The sequence below is a fragment of the Lepisosteus oculatus genome, chromosome 18 (genome assembly GCF_040954835.1).
Source record: "Lepisosteus oculatus isolate fLepOcu1 chromosome 18, fLepOcu1.hap2, whole genome shotgun sequence".
Lineage (NCBI taxonomy): Eukaryota > Metazoa > Chordata > Actinopteri > Semionotiformes > Lepisosteidae > Lepisosteus > Lepisosteus oculatus.
This window is the reverse complement of record NC_090713.1, coordinates 18,437,037-18,463,299: the sequence shown is the minus strand read 5'-3', so window position 1 is coordinate 18,463,299 and position 26,263 is coordinate 18,437,037. Positions and strand designations below refer to the sequence as shown.

The 26,263-nt window shown below is 39.4% G+C and overlaps 1 protein-coding gene across 1 annotated transcript in view; it reads right to left on the bottom strand.

Annotated features, from left to right (window-relative positions):
• Positions 1–26,263, bottom strand: part of LOC138224006 (protein NLRC3-like) — a 394,575-nt gene that overhangs the window by 286,020 nt on the left and 82,292 nt on the right. The gene's annotated exons all lie outside the window — the stretch shown is intronic.

The following is a 26,263-nucleotide window of genomic DNA, read 5'->3' as shown; positions in this document are numbered from 1 at the left end:
TCTGCTCAGAATGAAACGCTAAAATGTAATGTAGGCTCTGAATGGGTTCTATTATGATTTGGGCTTGATTGAGGTCGCTGCCTTTCATCTAAAACCCTGCTTGAGTCCTCCCAAACTAAAAATTAGACACAAGAAGAGAAGAGGCTCTGGTGAAATTTCACTTTTTTTAATTTCTCTTTTTTTCTTGGAAAAATATCTTACCCACTGCAATCCAGGCACAGAAGGATTAAAAGAAGTGAACAGGCAGGGGGGAGAGTGAGTTCTAAATAAAGAGGTATCCAGGTAACAGTGAAACGGGCGGACAGTCTGGGGAGATCGCCCGTTTTCCATGTAAATAGTTCCCTGGTTCCGCACCCCTTGGTGTTTCTCTCGCTCTCTCTCGGGTCACCTGATCATTAGCTCGAAAGATTTCAGTGCTTTGTGCATATTCTAATGGCAGTGGGGGCAGGGTGTGTGGGAACAGGTTTGGTTGAAATTGCATTGGAGATCTACAGTGTGTTCTTCACACCTGAAACATTTTCTCTGAAAGCATTTTCTTCCCAGTTTAGCCGATCTTGTTACACCATGTTACAGTTAACTATTATTGACCATATTAATTTTAAGTGCTTACTGCCATTTTTTGACCATGTACGAATATTCTTATGTACATATCTTCGCAAGGGAATCAGTGCGAATTGTAATACTAATTAAAAATGACCGCGGGCACTTTCTACCCTCTCTGACAGCAGGAACATTCCTATTCTTAGCTCAGCAGCTTATTACAATACGGTGTTCAAACAGTGACACAGCGTCGCGTTGTGAATCTGTTTTCCGTGTTTACCAAGAAAGTGGAATACAGTGATACTACCTGCTATATAGATACATATTTTTAGATATTCAGACCCTTAAATTAATATCATTATTCATAATAATGATTATAATGATAATCAGCCAGTGAAAGCTCTGTTGTCCTTCACATGAATGCCTGAAACATTTTACCAAACCCAGGATTTTACACTATATTCCCCATTATAAAACGGATAAATCCAGTCCTGAAGTCTGATTGCCTGACATACATTCGAAGAAGTCCTATATTTTCTAATATAGGCACATCCCGGAATTTTGTCTTCACTGTGTGATTAAGAAATTTAAAAGACTATTTCTTAATAAATGTGCTAAAGAAACAAAAAAAGTAAGTTATTCCTTTATCATATTGGCTAGCTAATGTCCCATCCTTGTTATTAAGATCAACGAAATGCTGTGGTGTTACTTTTTGTTGATGAAAAAATAAAGTCTTTTCATTTAAAATGACGGTTACAAATAATGTTGACCAGCGTAATACTTTGAGTTTACAGCCTGTCCAAGGTCATCAATTATTAATACTATTAGTAATATCTTCGGTAAAGGCTTTGATGCATAAAATATTTCTGCATAATTAAAATATTTATGATAAAGGTAGGTTGTGTACTTTTGACCAACTGAGAAATCTTGCTTTCATATAATATACCAACTTTTTAATGACTGATGATTAACATGCTGTAATACACAGTTTAAATGTAAAAGCTCAAATGCTGTACATGAGAGGTTAAGCTTTATTGGCTCCTAATTCACGCCCAGTACACCTTCTCTCCTGTTCCTAGTTCCTTGTGATTATTCATGTCTTTCTGGTGTGTCTTGTTGTGTAGCCTATTTACTTCCTGCTTCTGCTCTGCTCCTCGCTCAGCATTGAGGTTCAGATGTCCTGAGACCCACCTAGCACTCCTGTCCATGGCTTGAGGACATAGGTTTCTTTACGGCATTTCCTGAACAGCTGAGCCCGGGCTAACCCCCGTCTTGGCACTACGTATAGGTCTATTTTCGCTCTCCTGCCATTCCATGGTTTGTCCTTTCTGACATGTGTGACAATCAGATCCATTTTAACGTAATTCCTAGAACTCACTTATTGTCTCAGAGTCAGTTTTGGGAAAACGTTTGTGCAACATTGTCCACACTGTTGAAGCAGATTGTTCCTCTGTCCCCTCTGGTCTTACTGTCGAATGACCACACCTCTACTGACTGAGCAGCACCACAGAAAAGGATCTGGCTGGCATTACTGCTGTGAAGACAATGACTGAGACAAATGGAGAAGAGAAAGAAAGGGACAAAGTAAAAGATGAGCAAAAGGAAATGAGAGGGGAAGCTTTTCTTACATGATCAGGCATCTTATATTTCTCATCACAGTTTTATTATGGGGAAGGTAAGACACTGTGGGATGAAGAAGATTGTAGAAAGATATGTCTGAATGTGGAGCACTGAGTGGAACTTTTCTTTCTATTTCAATCCTACGTGCTCCCACTCAAAATCAGTCCCCACCAGCAATATTGATCCACACCTCACTCAGATCTAAAATGGAAACTGCAGTCTCTGTTTCTCAGACTACGTAATAAATTTTGGTATAAAAATAAATTGACAGTATTGCAAAATTCTACAAGTTTCAGTACAAAATCATGAAATTTGTGTAAGCACTGCATGGTTGCCATGCTGGCAAAGGCAGACGAGAATCTGCTGGTCTCACCACTGGCAAGAGCAAGAGTTTGCGAGGATTGTGTATAAAACACAAGCCCTTCCTGCTCACTAGTTGCTCTAAGAGAAAAAGAAATGAAAACTTGAAAATGAATATGAGAGTATTTAGTTGGTTTGCAGGTTGTTCTTTTTTGCAATCTTTAAAAGAATCTAAAAAATCATGTTGCCTTGTATGTGCCGGTTTTATGAAAATATTTAAAATTAATATAGTAGCAACATTTGCTTGGTCTAAATCGTTTACAATGTAACAAGGACACTTTTGAGTCATCAAAAATTATGTTTCCACATTCTGAATCACAGACAATGATGGCAATATGGCACTATGCATATAGTTTCATCTCTTTTGCAATGTAAATTGTTATGGCACATGATACATACTTCATACTTTGTTATGGTTTGAAATGGACTCATAATTGCAGATTCATTATGAAGAAAGATATAAGATGTGAAAAAGGGGTTAACTGATTTCTTTCTGCACAAAGACTTCTTGTAACACAAGACATTCCATGCTTAGGCACCTTTGAGTTATGGCAGGGAAGGGAGTTACTTGATATGAAATTTCAAGTGCAAGATAAAGACCTCCTAACCAAGGAAAGATAAAACCAACCATTAAAAGTGTTCATGGTTTTGGGATTCCCCCCCCCCCATCCCCCATTTGTACCTATATTTTGAACAATACTTTGGTCTTATTGTTCCTTTTTTGCAAGAAACTCAGTTGCTTCAACGGCATCTCAGGTTCCAGAACTTAATATAAAACATTTAATTGAGCTTATGCATATTGAAACATCCACAGTTTTACAAGTCTATTACAGGTTTCAAAAAGACCTTCAGGTTAATGCGTTAAATAAGAGCCCCGGAACCAGTGGTTGGCAATCTACAGCATGCATGACATTACTGGCACACAAAGGGATTTTTAACAGGATGTGCAGAGAAAATGGCATGTGTAATAAAAGTTGAATAGGCAACAAAGATATTAGGTTCAAAACAATAAACTCTGTGTTTTTTCATTCTCTACAGCATGTTTCCTAGTGAAAGTTCTTTAGACCAGAAAAAAAATATGATTCACTTGTGAACAAAGCTCACAATCTGTGCCGCTGATAACACCAAACTTAAGTGTGAAAGCAAACATGTTGCACAAAATGACAGTTGCAAGAAGAACTCAAACTCAGACGTTGGTTGGCAGGTTTCTTTTTTGAAATACGTAAAAGTAAAACATGTTGCCTTGTATGTGTCAGTTTCATGAATGTTTTTAGAATTAACATAGTAGCGGCAATATAACACTACGCATATACAGTATATTGACTGTCCGTCTGCTTTGTGATGTAAATTGGAGGTTATGTTATGATACATGTTATCTTGTACTTGGTAGTTTCATTGTGGTTTGAAATGCACTCATCATTGCAGATTCATTATAATCCCAAAATGTAAAAAATAGTTCCCCTTTAATATATGTACAATACTTGATATGTCAATATTTATGTCATTATAATGTCAAAATGTAAGGTACAATGAAAAACCAAATAAAACCACTAATGAGATAATATGAAACATTTTATTGAGCTAATGCATATTGAAGCATCCACATGTCAACTGTCCCAATTAGCATGTTTTTCCTGTCCATTACAGGTCTCAAAAGACCTTGAGGTTAATGCAATAAGTAAAAGTCCCTAAATCAGTGGTTAGCAACCAATGGCAAACGTGCTTTTTTTGGCACTTAAAAGGGCTTTAACAGCATGTGCAAAGAAAATGGCATGTGAAATAAACGTTTAATAGGTAACAAAGAAATTAAGTAAAACAACAATAGAAACTGTTCTTGACTGTTCTGTATTTCTCTACAGCATGTTTCCTAATGAGAGTTCTTTGGTGAAGAAAAAAACGATTCAACTGATTTATTTACTTCAAGATGTTCAGTCTACTGTTTTCACAGCAAAGCTCACAATCCGTGCCACTGATAACATCACACGTAAGTGTAGACTCTAGCAATCTGCACAAAATGGTTGTTACCAAGAAGAAAGCAAAGTTAGATGCTATATCATTTCAGCCCTTTTGGAGAGATAATTATGAATTTGTTGAACATTAAGACTGCACTGTTTTCTCTCTACGTTTGTGAGAGTGTTTCTTTTCTTTTCTTGCACGTCAAGAGTCCAATGACAATTTCACATAAAACAAGAAAAACGATTCAAGGATGAGTTGGACAAGGCTGAGTCTATCAAAGCAACATCTTTAATAATTTGTGTCAGAAATAATAAAGCCAAACGAGGAAGTTACCAAATCTCACAATCTGTTGCGAATTTTGGAACATCATTTACAAGTGGGAAATATATAAAGGAGCTTGTCAGATGTTCAGATGTTTAGTTTGCCAAACAAAGACATGATCATCTTTAGAGTTAAGGAATTACTTGTGCCTGCTAGTTCAGTGAAGAGGAATGGTTGAAAATGTTAACAAAAAACAAACCTTGGCATTTAAGGTGAAAAACTATTTTGTGGTGCACATGATGAGTGTATGGATATAAATAATGTATCACCATTATCAATTCTTGTGAGATACTGTGACTGAGATGGAATTTAAGAAGAGATGTGCTGCCCAAAACCCATGTATGGCACAATTACAGCAGAAGATGTAGCTAAGATGCGTATTAATCATTTGGATGAAAGAGGAAATGACACGAGTGAAATATTTTCTGTGCCGACTGACAGCGCCCCTGCTATAGTAGGAAAACTGAAGTGATATATGATAAATCTTTCTAGTATTTCTCCAATGCATAGATGTGAAGTTACTCAATGTACTGGGATTTAAGCTTCTTGGTACAGGACACACATTTGCTGTTTTCTTGGGACAATCCTGCGTGTTTGGATCTAAGGTACTTTTTGGATGTTCTTCCTGAAATGTAATCTTAGTTGTATAAAATGTTAATACTGTGTTTAACTTAAAGCTTTAACAGATTTGGATGAACTGCAGCTCCTCGGCAAAATGATGAAGAAGTAACCATCTAAATTAAAACATTACCTTTTATAGCTAATTTAAATCAAAGTATTATGAAAATAAGAAATTGCTACAGTGTTAATAAATTAAACACATAGAAAATAATTTGTAATGTGAAGTCATTTTGAAGGTTTTAGACATACTGTATAGAAAGGAACCCTGACTTTAAACCACTTAAAAGAGGAATGGTTATTCAGGTGCTTAAGATTACACTCTCAGCTAATATAAATGCATTGTAGCATTTGAACTCCATCAACATCACTGTAAATAAACAATTATCCAATTCAGGGTCACAGTTACCCAGAGCCTATTTCAGGAAGCACTGGACACAAGGCAGGACTGAATCCTGGACAGGATACCAGTCTATCAAAGAGCACACACTCACACCAGTGCCAGCTTTTCCAGACGTCTATTAACCTGCCAGCACATTTGTGGACTGTGGGAGAAAACTGAAACACCATCCAATCAACATACAAACTCCACACAGGCAGCCACCCATATTCCAAAGGCATTCAAAGATGAGAGATAAACAAATTGATAAATATTGTAAACCTAACTCACTTCCATAGCTACTTCCTGTTTATTAGTAAAAAGGAGAAATTGAAGAGATAAGGGTAAGATTCAAATGAAAGGGAGGCTGGCACTCCCACAGCAACTGAGGAATCTAAAATCTGCATAAATCCACTAATTCACCTTCCTGGAGAGAATCACTAGAAACTGGTTAAAGTTGGACAGATCTAGTCTTCAAATCTGCAAGGACTCTATGATTTAAATTTCAAGAAGAAAATTACCAACAGAATTAAAAATCAACAACATATACAGTACAGTATATATTTTTACAAAATGGGAAAGGTTATGTTTTGAGCCTCTCAGTATTCATATGTTTACAAAGAGCCCAAAGACAAGAACTTGTATAAAATTAGACAAAAAATCCTTTTTAATTTGTCACCCTTCTTTTTTGTTTTGTATTTTCTAGGTGTTACGTTTTGATGCTTGTGAAAAATGGAATGCTGTGAGTCTTAACATATCTAAATAAAACAATAAAAATAAATCACCAGTGTTCACTTACTTCAGTGTTGTTAATTTACAGTTGGGGTCCCTCAGAGCTGCAGACAGCAGATTCACTCCTAAATCCCCCAGGTTATTGTCACTCAGATCCAGCTCTGTCAGACTGGAGTGTTGAGACTGAAGAGCAGAGGCCAGATCTTCACAACATCTCTCTGTTAATTCACACCATGACATCCTGCAGACAAAAAGACAGGAGCACAGCTGAACATCTGCACAGCTCATACACATCCTTCTTTCCAAGTCTTCACTACAACACCCAGCTCAGCAGTAATATACAACATCATGTCATTATCCATCTCAGAGTGTCCATGGATGAGTATGATGAAGATAACTGCTGCTTCACAATTTGGGTTCCAGAAGAAAGAAGAAAGATGAGAAGAAACTGTTAGGAAGGGAGATAGTGGGAAACAGGGAGACACACGGAGCTATAATGGTTGGAATAGGGAAATAGAATGAGAGAGACTTTGACTTTTGACCATAATAGAAATTGCTTCACATTTTATGGTGTCTTGTTAAAGTTATAGCTTTGGTTGGTATTCTTCACATGGTTGAATTAATACAAAATGTAAATTAACAACACTGGAATAAGAGAACTGGTGATTTTTGTTATTTGTAGATGTGTTGAGGAAACAACGTTCTCTTTTGAAGAAAATAAACCATTTAAACAAAAACAAACAAGGTTATAACTATAACAACACATAATCAAAATGTGAAGCAATAAACAATCTCAATCAAAATTTGGCTGAGGAATCGACCATGTGACTGCATCCAATTTGCAAGAGTCAGGAAACTGAACTTCAGTACAAAACAGCAGGTCAAGAAAGAGCAAATCCATATGAACCAGAATTCTGCCTCAGACTTTTTCTGCCTCAGGGGAACTCTTTTGACTTGGGATCCATCTGTAAAATTCACATAAATACCATTAATGTTAATACAGCTAGACTCCATTGTCAATAGAGTACTGTACATTAGTTCTGTTAAAATTACTATTATAATATGTGAGAGAGTGTCAATTATGTTTGAGAAAACAAATCAACTTTATTATACCAAAAAAACACATGGAGGCTGAGGTGCATATTTGTATTCCAATTGGGAGGAGAAAGACAAAGAAAAGACCCCCCCCCCCCCCCGCCCCCCACAAACTGACTGAAAAAACAACTAGATAGGCTAGAACAGGAAAGGTGGTCGTGCCTAACAATGAGGCCATACCAAAACAAAGTCTCTCAGTGTTCCCCCTTTTGAATGCTTGTGCCTCATTTGCTTAATACAGTATTTTAAATTTGCAGCACCCAGAGAAAAAGGAGAAAACAATTAGGGAAAAAATAATAACTCTCCAACTGAGGACCGTAACAACCATTGATATAGATTCCAGGTTAGTTAGAAAACTAACCACGTTTCTCCATGATACTGTGATGTCACAGTGGTAGTGACCCCAACAAACAGGCGTGTCCACCACTCCAGACACACCCCTTACAGCCTGCTGGAGAACGTTTTCACATTTTTTGCAACCACTCTCCTTCAAGAATGAAAAACTAACCACATTTCTCCATGATACTGTGACGTTCCATGACCCCCAGGAACAGGCATGTCCACAACTCCAGACACACCCCTCACAGCCTGCTGGGGAATGTGTTCACATTTTTTGCAAGCCCTCTCCTACTCGGCCCCTCATCATGGCACCAGAGCATGGGGCACACATCCTCAGAGACCTCTGGGTCCCTGGCTCACAGACTCTCAGACCTGGAGTCTCCAGCTCACTGCCTCCACTGTCCTCTCTATCTGATCTCCTCCAAGATCATAATGTAGATCCCTCACTGAGCCAAGCCATTCTGTTGCAGATTCCTGGACTCAACAAGCTTCACCTCTCACATGCCCTCCGGCTGGTCCCTTTCAGTGAGATGACTCCCTCTGCTCCTAGTCACCACAGGGAGCCTCCTGCTCCTTTCCTGATCTGGAGCCTCCTGCTCCCACATGACACTCACTGGTCCCCTCACAACCAGTCAGCGCTTGGACTTCCAGGTCCGCCTCCAGCCTCTGACGTCCTCACTTGACGCCACCAGACTAAGTCTTACACACACACACACAGACCTCTTACATTAATTACCCCGAGTCTCTCTTCATCACATTATAAGAAAACATACACAACCTCCCTGGCTCCTCACTCTGTGTATATGCAGCACAGGTCTGCCTTGTCAGTGTCACTGCCAGTAGCTCACTGATGATAATAATAATGGAAATTTTCATAATTTTATTATTTATTTTGAAAGGCAAAGAAGACCTTGTCAGGTCAGTAACATCACTAGTTGTCCTGATGAAAATACATATCAAGGCTACAAAGTTTACAGAAAGAGTGAGAGAGGTGTGTGTCAGCTGTGGTGTATGAAATTAGGGTGTGTTATGACTACTTATTGTTCATACATTTCAGGCACCTCAAACCTCTCCAAAAGGCCACATTTTGGAAGAAATTCTGGACTACAGAGAAAGAAAAAGTGGATTGCAAACTGTGATCTTTAAGAAATGTATAACTAAGCTGCCAGGAGATAACATCTCTTTTACTATTTGCTTATAAAACTAAGACTGTGTGTCTATAACTGCCCATAAGTATCTGTATAATTTTACATTTTGAAAAGGATTTGAGACCCTTGGACCTGGCTTTATAAAGCCTTCATGCAGAATGTGCTGTCTTTGTTCCCCCAGTTTCAGTAGTAGACACTGGAGTAGCACTGGAAAAGCACTGGAAAAAAAATCTGGGTATTTTCATGTGCTACAACTTTAAAAAATTGACATATTAAAATGTAACTACATGTGGCTCACACTGTCCAGTTTTTAATAAAAAACTTGTATATTTTAGCTGATGGATGCCCGTTTCTTTTTCTTCAATTGTTGAATTAGGGAAATAACATTTGCATCTGCCATTGTTAGGGATAATATACAATTTTTTTCATTCTTTGTTAGTTCCCTCTGCTGTGTGTTTTTATGGGGTTACCTGGGACATGGAACTCTGGGTCACCCCTTACTGTATGTAAGATAATAGATGCAGGGGACACAGCTCAGTGAATAGTGTCCTAATGTTACTCTTTGTTACTTAGATCCTGATATAAATCCTTAAGGATCTATAATAGCTGGAAATTGAGGTCTCTCATGGATACACTTCTCATTGGACACTATTTGGAGTGATCTGAATTTTGCTTTGAGAAATCCCAATCACCAGCTGATCCTTTTTAACTTAATTCCTAGGACACATCTATTGTCTCGGAGTCAGTTTCAATGCATATTGTAACGCAACGGGGGCTCAGGCGGGCGCCCTTGCCGCATCTGGTCGGCCCCATCCCGACTGGAGGCTCGAACCCGGGACTTCCGCGTCTCTCTGCAGCGACCTAGCCCCGTGAGCTAAAGAGAGATCTCTCCACAGCCCAGTAGCTGTGGTCCTGCTATCACAGGGAAGGGCGGTGACGTCACCCGCTCTGGTACGCCGGCTCTTACACAGTGCTTGTCGGCCGTAAGCGTTACAATATTAATGATTCCCTAAAGTGCACACTGTGTTCCCAGGGAGCCACTCTCTCTCCTGTAGTCTGGGAAAGCATTGATATTTTAGAGTTTAAGAGTTTTGGGAAAAGGTGTGTGCAACACTGTCCACACTGTTGAAGCAGAGTGCTCCTTACTCCCCTCTGAATAGCCACTCTTCTACTGACTGAGCAGCACTACAGAAAAGGGTCTGGCTGGCATTACTGCTGTGAAGAGAGTGATTGAAACAGATGGAGAACAGACAAGAGAAAGAAAGGGACAAAGTTAAAGAGGAACAAGAGAGTGAAGAGCAGGTTTAAACCTGTGAGACAAAGAAATGAGAGGGGAAGCTTTTCTTACAAGATGAGATCTTATATTTCTCATAAAAAATGTATTACGGGGAAGGTGAGACACAGTGGGATGAAGAAGACTGTAGAAATATGTGTCTGAATGTGGAGCCCTTAGTGGAACATTTCTTTCTATTTAATTCCCACTTGCTCCCAATTAAAAACATGACCCCACCTCCAATATTGATCCACACCTCACTCGGATCTAAAAGGAGAACTGCAGTCCCAAGCTTTCAGACAGGGTTTTAACTCTTGGTATCAAAATAAATTGACAGTATTGCAACATTCTACACATTGCAGTTAAAAATAATGAATTATGTGAAAGTACTGCATGGTTGCCATGTTGGTGAAGGAAGACGGGAATCTGGTCTCACCACTGGCAAGAGCAAGAGTTTGCGAGGATTGTGATATAAAACTGGCCCTTCCTGCTCACTAGTCGCTGTAAGCGAACAAGAAGCCAAAACTTGATAATGTATATGAGTGTGTTTCAGTTGGTTGGCAGATTGTTATTTTTTTGCAATACTTAAAAGAATCTAAAAAAACATGTTATCTTGTACAGTATGTGCACGTTTTGTGAAAATATTTAAGATATGGTAGCAAAATTTGCTTGCTCTAAAGCATGTTTACAATGTAACAGGGACACTTTTGTGTCATTGAAAAATACGTTGCCTCATTCTGAATCACAGACAATGATGGCAATATGGCACTATGCATACATTAAAACTTTTACAATGTAAGTTTGAGGTTATGTTATGGCACATGATATTGTGTACCTGGTAGATTTATTGTGTTTGAAATGTACTAATCATTGCAGATTCATTATAACTAATGCATATTGAAACATTCACAGTTTTAACAGTCTATTACAGGTCTCAAAAAGACCTTCAGGTTAATGCGTTAAATAAAAGTCCCTAAAACAATCGTTGACCTACAGCATGCATGACATTACTGGAACACAAAGGGATTTTTAAAAGCATGTGCAAAGAAAATGGCATGTGTAATAAAAGTCTAATGGGCATCAAAGATATTAAGTTCAGAAACAATAAAATCTGTACTCGACTGTTATTCCCTGCAACATATATCCTAATGAAAGTTCTTTGCCACAGAAAAAAATGATTCACTTGGTTTATTTATTGCATTGTTTGTAGTGGAGTTAGGAAATTGTTTTCACAGCAAAGCTCACAATCTGTGCCGCCGATAACATCAGACTTAAGTGTAAATGCAAACATTTTGCACAAAATGACAGAAGAAATGACAGAAAAAATCTAAATCAGATGTTTGCGTATTTGTAGAAAAGAATATGGATTTGTTCAACATGACTACCATATTGTTTGTGCTCCAGAATGTGAGAGCTTCGTTTGCCAAACATTAAATTTTCAACAACATTTTCAGACAAAACAGGACAAACACTTCAAGGATGAGTTGGACAAGGCTGAGTCTATCAAACAGGACACAGCAAGGTACAGAAAACAAAGCAACACCTTTAAATTACAAAGTCAGACAAAGTGTTGTGAAACATGGAAAATCATTTACAGAAGCTTTTCTTATATGTTCTGATGTTTAATTAGATTGCCTAACAAGGAGATTATCATCTCTAGAATTAAGGGCTCACCTGTGTCTGTTAGATCAATGAAGAGACAAATAAGTGAAATGGCTGACAACGTTAACAAACAACAGACTTAAAAATGTTAAAGTATTTTGTGTTGCAATTGATGAGTGTGTGGATATAAACAATGAAACGGCATTTTCAAATATTGTGAGATACTGTGACTGAGATGGAATTTGAGAAGAGCTGAAAATACAGCTCAGAAGGTTATTAATCATTTTGAGGAAAGAGGGAATGATATGAAGGAAATATTTTCTTTGACGGCTGCCATGGTAAGAAAACTGAGGAGACTTGTTAAGATCATCACATTGGCCACCCCACGGTAGATTTTTCATTGTATTACACATCAGGAAAATCATTGTGCCAAGATTTTGAATTACTAGCTTAATAATGTGATGATTACGGAGGTGAAAATAGTTTATTTTCTTATTGCTCGATCTCCCTTGAGTCAGTTTCAATCTGTTCTTCAGGAGATGGACAGTGTGTGCAAGGACATTCCTCTATACCAGCAGCCACATTACCCTGCAGCTCACGGCTAGCAGCCCACTGAAGCTCAACAGGTGTGAGCCTGGTCAGTACCTGGAGGGGAGACTCCTGGGAAAAACCAAGGCTGCTGCTGAAAGAGGTGTCTGATGTCTGTGTGGGTCCTAATGCCCAAGTATAGTGACGGGGACACTATACTGTAAAACAGGCACCATCCTTTGGATGAGACGTAAAACCAAGGTCCTGACTCTCTGTGGTAATTAAAAATCCCAGGGCATTTCTTAAAAAGAGCAGGGGTGTTACCCTGGCGTCCTTTGGCCTTTACCAACAATGGCTTCCTAATAATCTCTCTGAACTGGATACATCACTCTGCTCCCCTCAGCACTGAGAGCTGGTGTATGGGGAGTGTACTGGTGCACTATGGCTGCCAGCGCATCAATGAGCTTTGAGTGGAGTGTCCAGAAAACAGCAATATAAGTGTAAGCAATTATTATCATCTTACAGCAGAGTTTGTTGGCTAAGCTGTGGCAAGGATTCGGCAGGCATGCCTTCATGTAATCAAGATCATTTTGTCAAAAAAAGGTAAAAACTACCTGAGCTGCATGATATAAAATGGGTTACAAAGCTAATGTTTCTAGCTGACATTACGACACAAATGAATGATCTGTCTGCAGGGTGCAGATCAAACTGTTATGGGTCTTTTTGAAAGTTGGAAAGCATGTCTTGCAAAAGTTGCCATTTTTTCTTGGGACACTTTTCCATTCAGCAGTGTGTTATTGAATGTGACCCACTTGTCTAGCTGCTTAGCCCCCATGTACATGAACATACTGTATCACCTTGAATACTGATCCAATGGGACAGCCTGGGACAGTCCAACATCATGTTGTCCAGAGTGTCACAATCTACGTCTAGAGTGTAACTCAGAACAGTCTTTTGGGTGGAAATCCATCAAAGGCTTTGGACAGGTCGGCTAGCAGCACTCTCACCACCGTTGGCTATCTGGCATCTGTAGCTGTTAGTCAGGAGTGTGTGGCTAATACAGGGGCAGATGTAGTGTAGCAAATTTAGGCAAATAAGCAGACTGATGTTTGCATTTGGATATAACTATAGTCATGAGTTGATTCACAATAAATATGTCAAGTCACTCAACACTGAGATTTGAGCCTCTAGGTATAGGAAACATATCTGTATTAGATGTGTTCCATGTTTAATATCTAAAATATGTAATTTCTGTAAATTTAACTGAGGTTATATTTCAGGGAGTATATAATGTTAATGCTGTGGTGTAATATAGTTGTAGATGGAAGCAGTTTGGGAAAAAGATGAGGACAAAAATTAAAAGGCTTCATCAAATCTAAGCCTCCCCAGGTTATAAAGGGCAAGGCTGGTGACAATGAACTAAACAAAAATGAAATAGAACAAACATACTAAAAAATAATAAGTAAAAAAGTAGATGGAATTGAACCATAAAATTATATTATACAATATAAATGCTCATAATAGTTCAATCAAGACAAAAGAGTACTTTAAAAACTAAAAATGACAAAGGTGATAGTGATTAAACAAGAAATACACCAGACAGACAATGACTGTTATGTCCCTGTATGCATTTGTGTATTTGTTTCTTTCTCTCCCCTTCACTTTCTCTGTACAGGTATCCTGTTCGTCATTGGTCCATCTTTCTGCCATTCTTCATGAGCAATGCCTTCACCACCTTACCCCCAGCCAATCAGAACCACGACCTCAAGTTCAAAAACAGAAGTTTTGACCCTCCCAGCTTTTTGGTCGCTTCTCTTAATTTTCTTGTTTTATCACCAATTATAGCTATTTCCTAATAATTAGCTAGTTTTTTTGTATGTCAGTGGGTTACCTGTTTTCCCCATCACTGTTAATATTAGTCACCTGTTATTTTGCTGCTATGTATTTGTTGTTGATTGTGACTTTGTGTGTCCTGCAGGGAAAAAATTAACAGGTAAGAACGTCATGTGACATACACTTTGCATTCTTTGGCACCGCTCATGTTCTTTTTCCCCGTGTTGTCATCGTGTGTTTGTATGTAAATATTGTAAACAGTCTTATATTTCATGTATTCACTTGTGTATAGGCTTGCACCTGATTTTCTTGTTTTGTCGTTATTTTGTCCTGTTGAAAAAAAAAAACCTCCAGTCTCCAAATAGTTTTAATGCTAAACCCCTATATCCTGGGATCATAACAATGACCATAACAAACTAGTAAAACTGGCATCACCACAAGTATTCTACCCCTCTTACAAATCATCAAGGAGAGGGGTGACTGTTTGATGAATAGTGAGGTAGGTAAGGATGGATGATATATTATGTCCTTGGAAAGATTGGACATGCTGACATAACACTGATGAAGGTGTACATACTGTATACACGTACACTATACAGTATATGTACGTGGTGTAAGTGTATATGAAGAAGGACATGTCTTAATGTGCAAAGTTATTGGCAGGTTATGTTACAGGTATACCTGTAATTATTTGAAGAGGATTCAATCTAATAGACTCTTAGACTTATGGAGAACAGTAAACCCTAATGTTGAAGATTTGTCATGTTATCCTACATCATGTGGGAAGCTTTCTAGCAGGAAGAGACCAAACTGAGGCTCCAGCATCTGCTGCACACTAAAACATAAATTAATCGTAATTAATCAGGTTATTTTTTACAACTTACAAGTCATCTCCAATATCTTCTAAAACAAACCGTGAGACCGGAACAGACAAAAAGTATTTTTTCACCGTAGTACAGCATTTTTACTATAGATGTATATATGCCGTTATACATCTATATAACAGCAGCCCAGCGAGCTCTCTTAAACTGATCTTTTTATCATTGTTTTTTCTTTGGTTCTTTCTTTTGTTACTGTTCTTAGACCTCAGTTTCCCTCTCCACAATGTTCACGTACATAACTTATGATCCACAAACACTTTTAGACATTGGAACAAGATCCGCAGGACTATCACTTAGTCTGGAAGATCTGGACTGCATCAGCTCGCACTGACTTCTCCGACAAGGCCTGGAAAACACGGTATTACCTAAACAAGGTAACCAAGCCAAGAAGCGTTGCAAACGAGGTAAGCAAGCTGGGCTACAAACAAGACTAAAAACCGAACAGAACAAACATCCTTTACCAACCATTTTACTTGCCAATGTCCAATCCCTCGACAACAAACTCGATGATCTCAGACTGAGACCCTCCACACAACGAAAAATTAAAGAATGCTGCGCTTTTATTTTTACTGAAACATGGCTAACAGACAGTATTACGGACTCTGTGATACACCTAGACGGATTTTCTGCCCTCCACATGGACAGAACTACAGAGTCCGGTAAAACCAGGGTGGGGGAGTGTGCATTTTTAATAACAACGCGTGGTGCAACAATGTATCTACCATCACGAAACACTGCTCACCTGCTCTGGAATTCTTAATGATCAAGTGCTGCCCTTCTATCTGCTGAGGGAATTTACAACTGTTATTATCACCGCCGTCTACATCCCCCTGACGCTAATGGCAAAGAAGCACTAGAGGTACTGCACACTGCAATAAACAAACAGGAATCTGCACATCCCGACGCAACCTTTATCGTTGCGGTTGACTTTATTCAAACAAATCTCAAGTCTGTTCTCCCAAAATACCATCAGCATGTCTCCTTCCCAACGAGAGGAGAAAACACTCTGGACCATGTTTACACCAAGATTCAGAACGCTTACAAGGCAGTACCCCTCCCCCACTGTGGAAACTCAGATCACATTACTCTGTTTCTCCTCCCAGCATATAGACAGCTGCACAGGCAAATGAAACCAGTGGTCAGAATGAAAGTGTGGCCTGAAGGAGCTGAATCAGTCCTGCAGGACTGTTTTGAAAGCACTGACTGGAGTGTATTTAAAGAGGCTGCCACACAGGGATCATACACCGACATACAGGAATATGCATCGTCAGTCACTAGCTACATCAGGAAATGTGCTGATGATGTAACACTCACAAGAAATAAGAACTTTTCCTAACCAGAAACCATGGATGAACAGTGAGGTTCGCATCCTAATCAAAGCAAGGGATGCAGCATTCAAATCAGGCAATAAATCAGAACTAAGGTCAGCCAGGATCAATCTAAACAATGGTATTAAACATGCAAAAAACACGCTCAAACAGGAATTAGAGGAACACTTCACCACTAATGACCCAAGGCTCATGTGGCAAGGTATACAGGCCATCACAGACTACAAGAGGAAGAACATCCAGCTGCTCTCACTGTCTGCAGATGAGGTGAGGAGATCTCTGCAAAAATTGAACACACGCAAGGCTGCAGGACCTGACGGCATACCCAGTCGCGTCCTCAGAGCCTGCACCAATCAACTGGCGGGTGTATTCACAGACATTTTCAACATGTCTCTGGCCCAAACCATAGTCCCCAATTGCTTCAAGACAACCACCATCATCCCAATCCCGAAGAAAACCACAGTGACATGTCTTAATGACTACCGACCGGTGGCACTAACACCTGTCATCATGAAATGCTTCGAGAGGCTGGTCATGAAGCACATTAAGGACACCATCCCAAACACACTGGATCCGTACCAATTTGCCTACAGGCCCAACAGATCCACAGATGACGCAATCTCCATTGCCATACACACTGCCCTATCTCATCTGGATAAAAAGAACACATATGCAAGACTACTATTCATCGACTTCAGCTCAGCTTTTAACACTATCATTCCAGAGAAACTAGTCAAGAAACTCAGGGCACTGGGTCTCAACACCACCCTCTGCAACTGGATTCAGGACTTTCTGACAGGCAGACCTCAGGCTGTCTTGCTTGGAAACCACACCTCCGGCACACTAACTCTGAACACTAGGGTCCCCCAGGGGTGTGTGCTTAGTCCATTACTCTACTCCCTCTACACCCACAACTGCAAGGCCAAACACAACACCAACCCCATCATCAAGTTTGCAGATGACACCACAGTTGTAGGTCTGATCACAGAAAATGATGAGGGCCTACAGGGAGGAGGTCAATCTCCTTATAACGTGGTGTGAAGTCAATAACCTCACCCTCAATGTCAGCAAAACCAAGGAGCTGATCGTTGATTTCAGGAAACTGCAAAAAGAACAAGCCCCTATCCATATCAACGGGACTGAAGTGGAAAGGGTCAGTAACTTCAAATTCCTTGGCGTCCATATCACCAAGGACCTCACATGGTCTCTCAATGCCACCTGTCTGATCAAGAAAGCACAACAGCGCCTGTACTTCCTAAGACGGTTGAAGAAGGCTAAGATATGTCCCCAGATCCTCTCTAACTTTTACAGATGTACTACAGAGAGCACACTGACAGGTTGCGTCACAGTGTGGTATGGCAACTGCAGTATTGCTGACCGCAAAGCCCTACAGCGGGTGGTGAAAACTGCCCAGTCCATCACTGGGGTTGCCCTCCCATCTACAGTATACAGGACATTTATGACAGACGGTGCTTGAGGAAAGCTCTAAGCATCATCAAAGACCCCACACATCCCAGCTACATACTGTATGATCTGCTACCATCTGGAAAACGGTAGCAGAGTATTCGGGCCCAGACTACCAGACTCGGAGACCGTTTTTACCCCCGCACTATCAAACTATTAAAATCCCAGCCTCTCTCTCACTCTCACCTCACCTCTCACCTATGATCTGAACCTTACAGTGCCTTCTTTCTTACCAAAAACTCACATTGAAATCTACCTCTACCTCACATGCCAAGAAGCTCACTCCCCATAATTTCTATCCTTTTATTTCATTCTGTTGATGCATGTTTTTGCACATCTGATGTTGTTTTTGCAGATTACCTGTTATCTTTTTGTTGTTTTGCACATTGCCTGTTGTTGCTTTTGCACACTGCCTGTTGTCTCCGTCTTTCTTTTATTATACAATTGTATTGTTGTTGCTTTTTTTTTGTACTACGTATCATCTGAGAGCTAGCTATATAGCATTTCGTTTTACCATATACCTGCGTATGAGTATAATGACAATAAACGTGAACTTGAACATAAACAGATAATAACAATCTCACACACCAAAATGCAACCTAAAAATCAAAAGCTGAGCGAAACTTATAAAATAAGACAATAATTAATAAGAATTGCTTGTACTTAAAGTGTATATAGTGCTTTTCTGGACACTCCACTCAAAGCTCTTTACACATAGTGGGGATCCCCTCCACCACCACCAATATATAACCTCCATCTGAATGATGCACCAGTACGCTTACAAAACACCAGCTCTCAGTGAGGAGGAGAACAGGGTGATGAAGCCAATTCATAATTGGGGATTATTAGGAGGCCATGATGGGTAAAGGCCAATGGGAAATTTGGCCAGGATGCCAGTGTAATACCCCTACTCTTTTTGAGAAACACCCTGGATTTTGAATGACCACAGACAGACCTCAGTATTACGTCTCATCCAAAGGACAGAACCTGTTTACAGTATTGTCTCCCCCTCACTATACTGGGGCATTAGAATACATACAGGCTGTGGGGTAAGCGCACCATACTGGCCCCACTAACACCACTTCCAACAGCAACCTTAGTTTTTTCCAGGAGGTCTCCCATCCGGGTACAGGTCAGGCTCACACCCGCAGAGCTTCAGTGAGCTGCCAGTTGTGAGTTGCAGGGTGATACGGCTGCTGGCATATTCACTGGCATAATCACAGCCATAGATGCTATGTGCACTGAAAAACAGGTTACATGCCTGCTAAACCACTGGGTCAATGAAAACTAAAAGAGTAAATTTATTTGGCTGACCACTATGACCAAGTCTGAAAAATTTCTGAAAAAGGGGATCTAATTGGTTCAAACTGCTGTCATTCATTATTGACCATTTAGAGCCCAAGGAGACATCACTGCCTCTGTAACATGTCTCAGGAAAACAACAAAACCTCAGCAACCAGTTTGTTTACTTAGCAACCAGGGGTCATCATCTATTCTACCCCTGCTGATGAGCTGGCAGTGAAAAGCAATTAAAACTCCTCAAGCACTGCCCAGAGGATTAGTTCAAGTTCACGTTATTTGTCATCCCAGCCATATAAAAGTATACAGTGGAATGAAATATGGTGAAGAGTCTATGTACAGGGAGGAGGTTGAAAAGACGAAGGAGATGATTGTGGACTATAGGAAACACCAGGGAGATCACACACCTATCTGCATTGGAGAGGGTCAGCAGTTTTAAGTTCCTGGGAGTTAACATCTCAGAGGACTTAACCTGGACCCACCACACCAACAACGTGGTCAAAACAGCACGGCAACGCCTATTCTTTCTCCATAGGCTTAAGACGTTTGGCATGCCATCACATATCCAGGCCAACTTCTACAGGTGCATTATTGAGAGCATCCTGACTGGTTGCATCAATGCCTGGTATGGAAACTGCTCTGTCCGGGATCGCAAAGCACTGCAGAGGGTGGTGAAGTCAGCGCAGCTCATTACCGGCTGTGAGCTACCAAACATCCAGGAGATCTACTCAGCTAGATGTCTTAAGAAGGCCAGGTCCATTCTCAAGGACCCCAGTCATCCCAGTCACAAACTGTTTTCTCTCCCACCGTCCAGTAAACGGTACCCAAGCATTCGGTCAAAGTCCAACAGATTACGGAACAGCTTCTACCTCCAGGCGATAAGACTGCTAAACAGCCAACCTGCAGCTCCTTTAGCAAATCAACAGTAATGGCTACATGGACACACAGTTTTCACAGTTTTTATTGTATTCAGCATACTGCACTTGGACATAATATATCGCATACACCATGGACACATAGCAGCTCTATTCATATTGAGTTTTATTCAATTATAATTGAATTATAATTATAATTTCAATTGATCTTTTTGAAAACCAGGAAAAAATCTGTTTTATGAATTTTTTCATCCCGCATATTTCTGCCTGGTGAGAGGACACAGTAAGACATAGTATAAGAAATCTAAATCTAAGACTTCACCTGTATACTGTATAGTTCTACTGTATAATTACATTTTGTAATTGCAGAGTTATTATAAACTGTTTTAGAGGACATCATTCCAGGTGGAATGGACTTTTTGGCTGGAGGTCTTACTGGGCTAAATTAAATTAAATTTTTAAACACAAAAACCAAAATGAAAAAAATGTGGATCCAGAAAAAGCAATTGACAGGGTAAAACAGCCTTTTGTATTTGAAACTTGTAGGAATTGGGTTTTCACTATGGTTTTATAGCTTGGCTACAAGCAATGTAAAAACAACCAAATGAGCAAGAACAGGCTCATGGTATTCTGTAAGACAGCTTTAATTCATACAGGGAAACAAGATGAGGATAATAGGGAAACAGAAGGATAGAGAGGTGACATACCAGGAGAACACACAGGCTCTTTATAAAGATGGTGTTAGTATATACAGCAGAAATTCAACATCTTTTCCTGTTCTCACAGATGTAATCACAGACTACAGCAACTTTTCAGAATAGGGATTAATTCTGAAGCAATGTTATTAGGGAATCTATATCCCTGGAGGTCAAAAATAAATTTAATTTACAATAGGACAGGGATAAGATAAAATGTTGAGCAACTGCAATACCCAGAAACGTAGAAAACACATTAAAATGTAACTAAGAGTGCTAGAAAATCAGCTCAAGCAAGACTTCAATAGATGGAAACTGCTGCCTGTCTCATTCTTGAGAAGGATGAAGACAGAAAGAATGAAGGTACTTCCAGGATTTCTGTCTTGTTCCAGACCTTCCTTATGCCTCTCAGTGACCATTACTAAAACGTCTATTTTATGTGATTTAAAGTCAGGGTCCCATGCTACTGTGACCGTCGTGGTTCCATGCGGGCTCGTGCCCTCCGCCTCTCCACCCCGCCGGTTCGTCCTGCAACACCTGGGGCGTAACGCAACAGGGAACCAGCCGCATGAGCTAAAGGAGACCTCTCTCAGCCTAGGCGATGACTTCACTGTGTCCAAACTAGCTCCGCTACACTATTTCTATAAACCCATCAAAATTACTCTTGATTTTTTTCACAATACAAATTCTTGTGATTACTGTATTTAAATTGCAGAATTTATTTTCATAATGCTTTGGTTTGTTCTACTGGAAGCAAGCAGGGGAGGCAGGAGAAAGTGAAACTAGAGACGCGATCAAAAAGGCAGGGGTTGAGCTGAGAGGAACTGATTAAAGCACCAGAGAGAGTCTGAAGGAGAGTCGTTTAACATGCAGGGTTCAAAGCACAGGAATCAGTCCAAGATGTGGTCAAACAGGTAAGGTCAAGCACAGAGAGAGAGGAGAAAACACTGGGGAAAGGTGAGAAGTAAATGAGACTGTATGATGAGAGATTAACAAATTAGTTCATTTTGCATGCCTAACTTATTTCCACAGCTACATCCTTCCAGATGTATATAAAATATCTGGAAATACAAGAGGAATACAAGAGTAAATCACAGGTGAGAAAAGGAGGTTAACACTTTCAAAGCAAGTGAAGAATCTAAAAACATTCAAATCTGCATAAATCCAACAATTCCCGTTCATTGAGAGAATCTGAGTAAAAAAATAATATTCAATATTGGAAGAAACACCAATTACAAGCCAAATATGATAAATCTGGAAGCACGTACCGTTGGAAGAATTGCGAGGAAAATCTGACGTATTGTAAACATTTTTTGGTATGAAAATAAATTGGGGAAAGATTCTTGAAGAAATATTAAAAAACCCTCATTAGAAGTCCTTTTTCTTCTGGGACAAACACCAGATGAACAGCCTTCAGAGTTAGGAAGATACTTGTTTAGAACTGTCAGAACTGCAGCCATGAAATAAATCACTAGAAAGTGGTTAAAGCTGGATAGAACTTGTGTTCAAATGCAGAAGGACTCTATGAATGAAATCTCATGAAGAATATTACCCACAGAATTATAAATCAACCACAACATATACATGTGTAAAAAAGACGGCCAAAATGGGACAGATTGCATGTCAAGCCTCTCAGTAATGAGATATTAACAAAGAGCAATAGTCAGAAACAAGAACTTGTATAAAATTGCCCCCCTTCTTTTTGTCTGTACATATTTCTTTTCTAATGCATGTAAACAGGGAATATTGTGTGTCTCAGGATATCTAAATAAAACAATAAAATACAAAGAAATCACCAGTGTTCACTTACCACAGTTCTGTTAATTTACAGTTGGGATCCCTCAGAGCTGCAGACAGCAGTTTCACTCCTGAATCCCCCAGGTTATTGACACTCAGATCCAGCTCTCTCAGACTGGAGTGTTGAGACTGAAGAGCAGAGGTCAGATCTTCACAACGTCTCTCTGTAAGTTTACAGATCCTGATCCTGCAGACAAAAAGACAGGAGCACAGCTGAGCATCTGCACAGCTCATCCACATCTTTCTTTCCAAGTCTCCACTACAACACCCAGCTCAGCAGTAATATACAACATCATGTAATTATCCTTCTCAGAGTGTCCATGGATGAGGATGATGAAGGCAACTGCTGCTTCAAAATTTGGGTTCCAGAAGGAAGAAGAAAGATGAGAAGAAACTGTCAGGAAGGGAGACAGAGCTACAATGAAAAGGGAAACAGAAAGAAAGACTTTGACTTTTAATTAATTGCTTCACATTTATTATTATATGTTATTATTATGTCATCTCCTTATAGTTATTTTTAGTTAGTTATAGGGTTGTTGTTTTTCTTCAAATGGTTTATTAATCCTAAATGACCAACACTGAAGTAAGTGGACTGGAGATTTTATTATTGTTGTTTGTAGATACAGTATGTTGAGAAAAACAACATTCCCATTTGAAGAAAGAAAAAAACAAACAGGGTTTTAAGCATAACACAAAATAAAAATAATAAACAATAATAATGTGAAGCAGTAAACAGCATTCAGACACACAACCCCTACTGTATATACTATACGAATCCCACTAAAAAGAAAAAAGTAAACGATAATGAAACTAAACAAACATCCCTCCCAAAAATATACAACACTGCACACTTTATACACATGACTCTCTACACAGACTCTCACATGTACACCATCACAAAAGAATCTCTACAGTTTAACTGGAGGTACCATGGGTGACAGATATAGAAACAATGATGTGTCCCTGCCTAATTAAGGAAATGCATGACTTTAAAAGCTATAAAAAAACAGGTTTAGTTAAAAAAAACGGGTGATTTTTCTTCCTTGTGATCAATTTGAAAACTTCCGCTGTAAGTTACTTTTTAATTAAACGTTTAAAACACCTGAATTTCATAAACAAAAAAAAAAACATTCTACTATCTTCTTGTGGTATGAAGCACATAAGTGGGTATTTTTTTCCCCCCAATCAGAGGCTTGGAAAATATCTCCCTGCCCACTGCGCTATGTCAGAGAAGCGGCAGCACTGAGAGAGGGAGGAGGCGCGGAGCTCTGTAATGCAGAATGAGCCGTCTGCAGCCTGGAACGCTTAAGGCACAGATCGTGTCTGCCTGTATAACTTAATTTTTAAAATTAAGCAATGTAAATAATTTCCTTTGACTTCTAAGTCCTTTAAATATCATTAAGGATAGCTACTTTTTCACCAATTAGATCTATTTTTAAAATCATTGCTAAACAAATCAGGAGCATGTACTTCCTAATGACATGACGTGGAAATATAGATTTTAATCGCAGTTAGGTTTTTATAAATATTTGCAAAGTGTCATCAAAACAAATACCACAAAACTATTCTCTATTGTATTTCTGAATGTTATGTCTAACTTAGTTCAAATGTACGTTAAATCGGAGTCTTGGAAAATAAGTAAAATACAATTAGTAAAGAAAAATTAGGGTAAAATATATTTTAAAATATTTTTCTATCAACAAATAATCAATAATTTCAATAATCTTAAATGTTTATAACAAATGTATGAACTAATACATCAGATGTATTAACTAATAGCACCAGATGTCTCAGTGGCTTTCAAAATTAAATTATGCATGCAAATCTGAACTAGAAAAATAACTAATCTATCCACCCATTTCTAATGGTGGCACAGTGATTAGCATTGCTATCCTGCAGTGCTGTGGCCACAGGTTCAATTCCTGGGGTACAGTATGTGTGAAGTTTGCATGTGGGTTTTCTCCAAGTACTCTACAGGTACCTACATACTGGTAGGTTAATTGGCTTATGGGAATACTGGCCCTGTTGTGAGTGTGTGTATGTTTCTGTCTGTTTGTCTGGCCTGTGATGTATTCTGTGTATTTTGCCTTGTGTCTGTTGTTTGCTGGGATAGGCTCCAGCTCCCCTGTACTGGATAAAGAGATTAGAAAAGGGATGGAACTAAAGGAATTGTGTAACTATACACAGTGATTAAACCCACTATGAGATAGCAGGATCTCACTGAGGATAAATTTATAGTGCTGGCTTATCAAAAACAGCTTTTCCCACTTCTCTGGCACATTAGTATCCATAACTAGTCTGTATTTAAACAAATTGCCTCTTAAAATAAATATCTTCAGATGCTGGCTCTGGATCAGCACCAGCTATGTTCGCCCATTCCTTCAATTTATGTGCATACAACACACAGTTGAACGCTAGCAATTTCACAAAATCTAAAATACAATCCTCATTTCAGTATCTATGTAAACATTCAATAGTGGATATTCAGCGAGTCTGCAAACTTTATCATCTACCTCTGCAGTCTGTAACATCCCCTGTCCATTTGTCAAAAGCATGCCTTACCCTCTAAGGAACTGTCCTTGTTATCAGTGTATTCCTCAGCTTTCCCCAAATGATCTTTTTCCTACTGTGGTGTCTCCGGGGGAAAGTTTATGCAAATGAAAGTAGTACTCACACCACACTTTTCTTTCCTGAGTTTTATCGCGTTCGTCCTCCCACTCTCTTCCAAGTCCAGTCTGTAATCCGTTCCCTTAATCCTGATCCGATCCGAGTTCCAAAAGTCCGTAGTAAAGCCAGTCCGCGATGTAACCTTATCCCGTGTCCGTAATCCAAAACCGTAAACCTTTTCTCCTTCCAGTAGTCCGTTATTCTTTAGCCCGATCTTAACATGCACCTCTTTCCTCTCTTTTCCTCCAAACCGCATTCACCTTATCAGCTTCCGCCCTGTTCACTGCCTCCAGGGCACTTATATTTCGGCTCCTGATGTGGCTCAGCTGTGTCTCGTTGTTTCCCAGGGTAGACCCTTTCCATTTCCTGGTCAGCTGATTCTTTCTGGCCGCCATTTTGCTAAGGTCCATATTTAGTATTTTCAGTGTTTCGTTCCTGAAATACCGGTTAGAGATGACCCTTCCCCGGGTCCTCTTACACTACCTACATCTCTAGTCTTAACATGCTCCATGAGAACTTGCTTTTAACTTGTGCCTTTTCATCTACTACATGGTACCAAACAATATTTGTCTAATTTTACTGTACCTGCCATTTTTTGCAGCCTGCAGATAACATTTTTAGTTATTCTAGATTAAACCTTTTCTACTACTTTGAGAAACTGAAAATCCCATTGTAATTTTCATCCCTGTCTAAACTCCTCTTCATTCTTAAATTCAAATATACCATTACTACAGGAAGTTTAAGGTCCACATTCCAGCTTCTCAGTTGTTTCATTTCTTTCTTTCTCACTTTTCAAGGTTTCTCTTAATTTCTTAACTCTACCGCTAGTAGATCTTTTGACTGTATATCCTCCCTTGCTTCTTTTTCAAACTTTCCATCCTTCTCCTTCAGTGTCTGCAACCTGGTTTTGAAT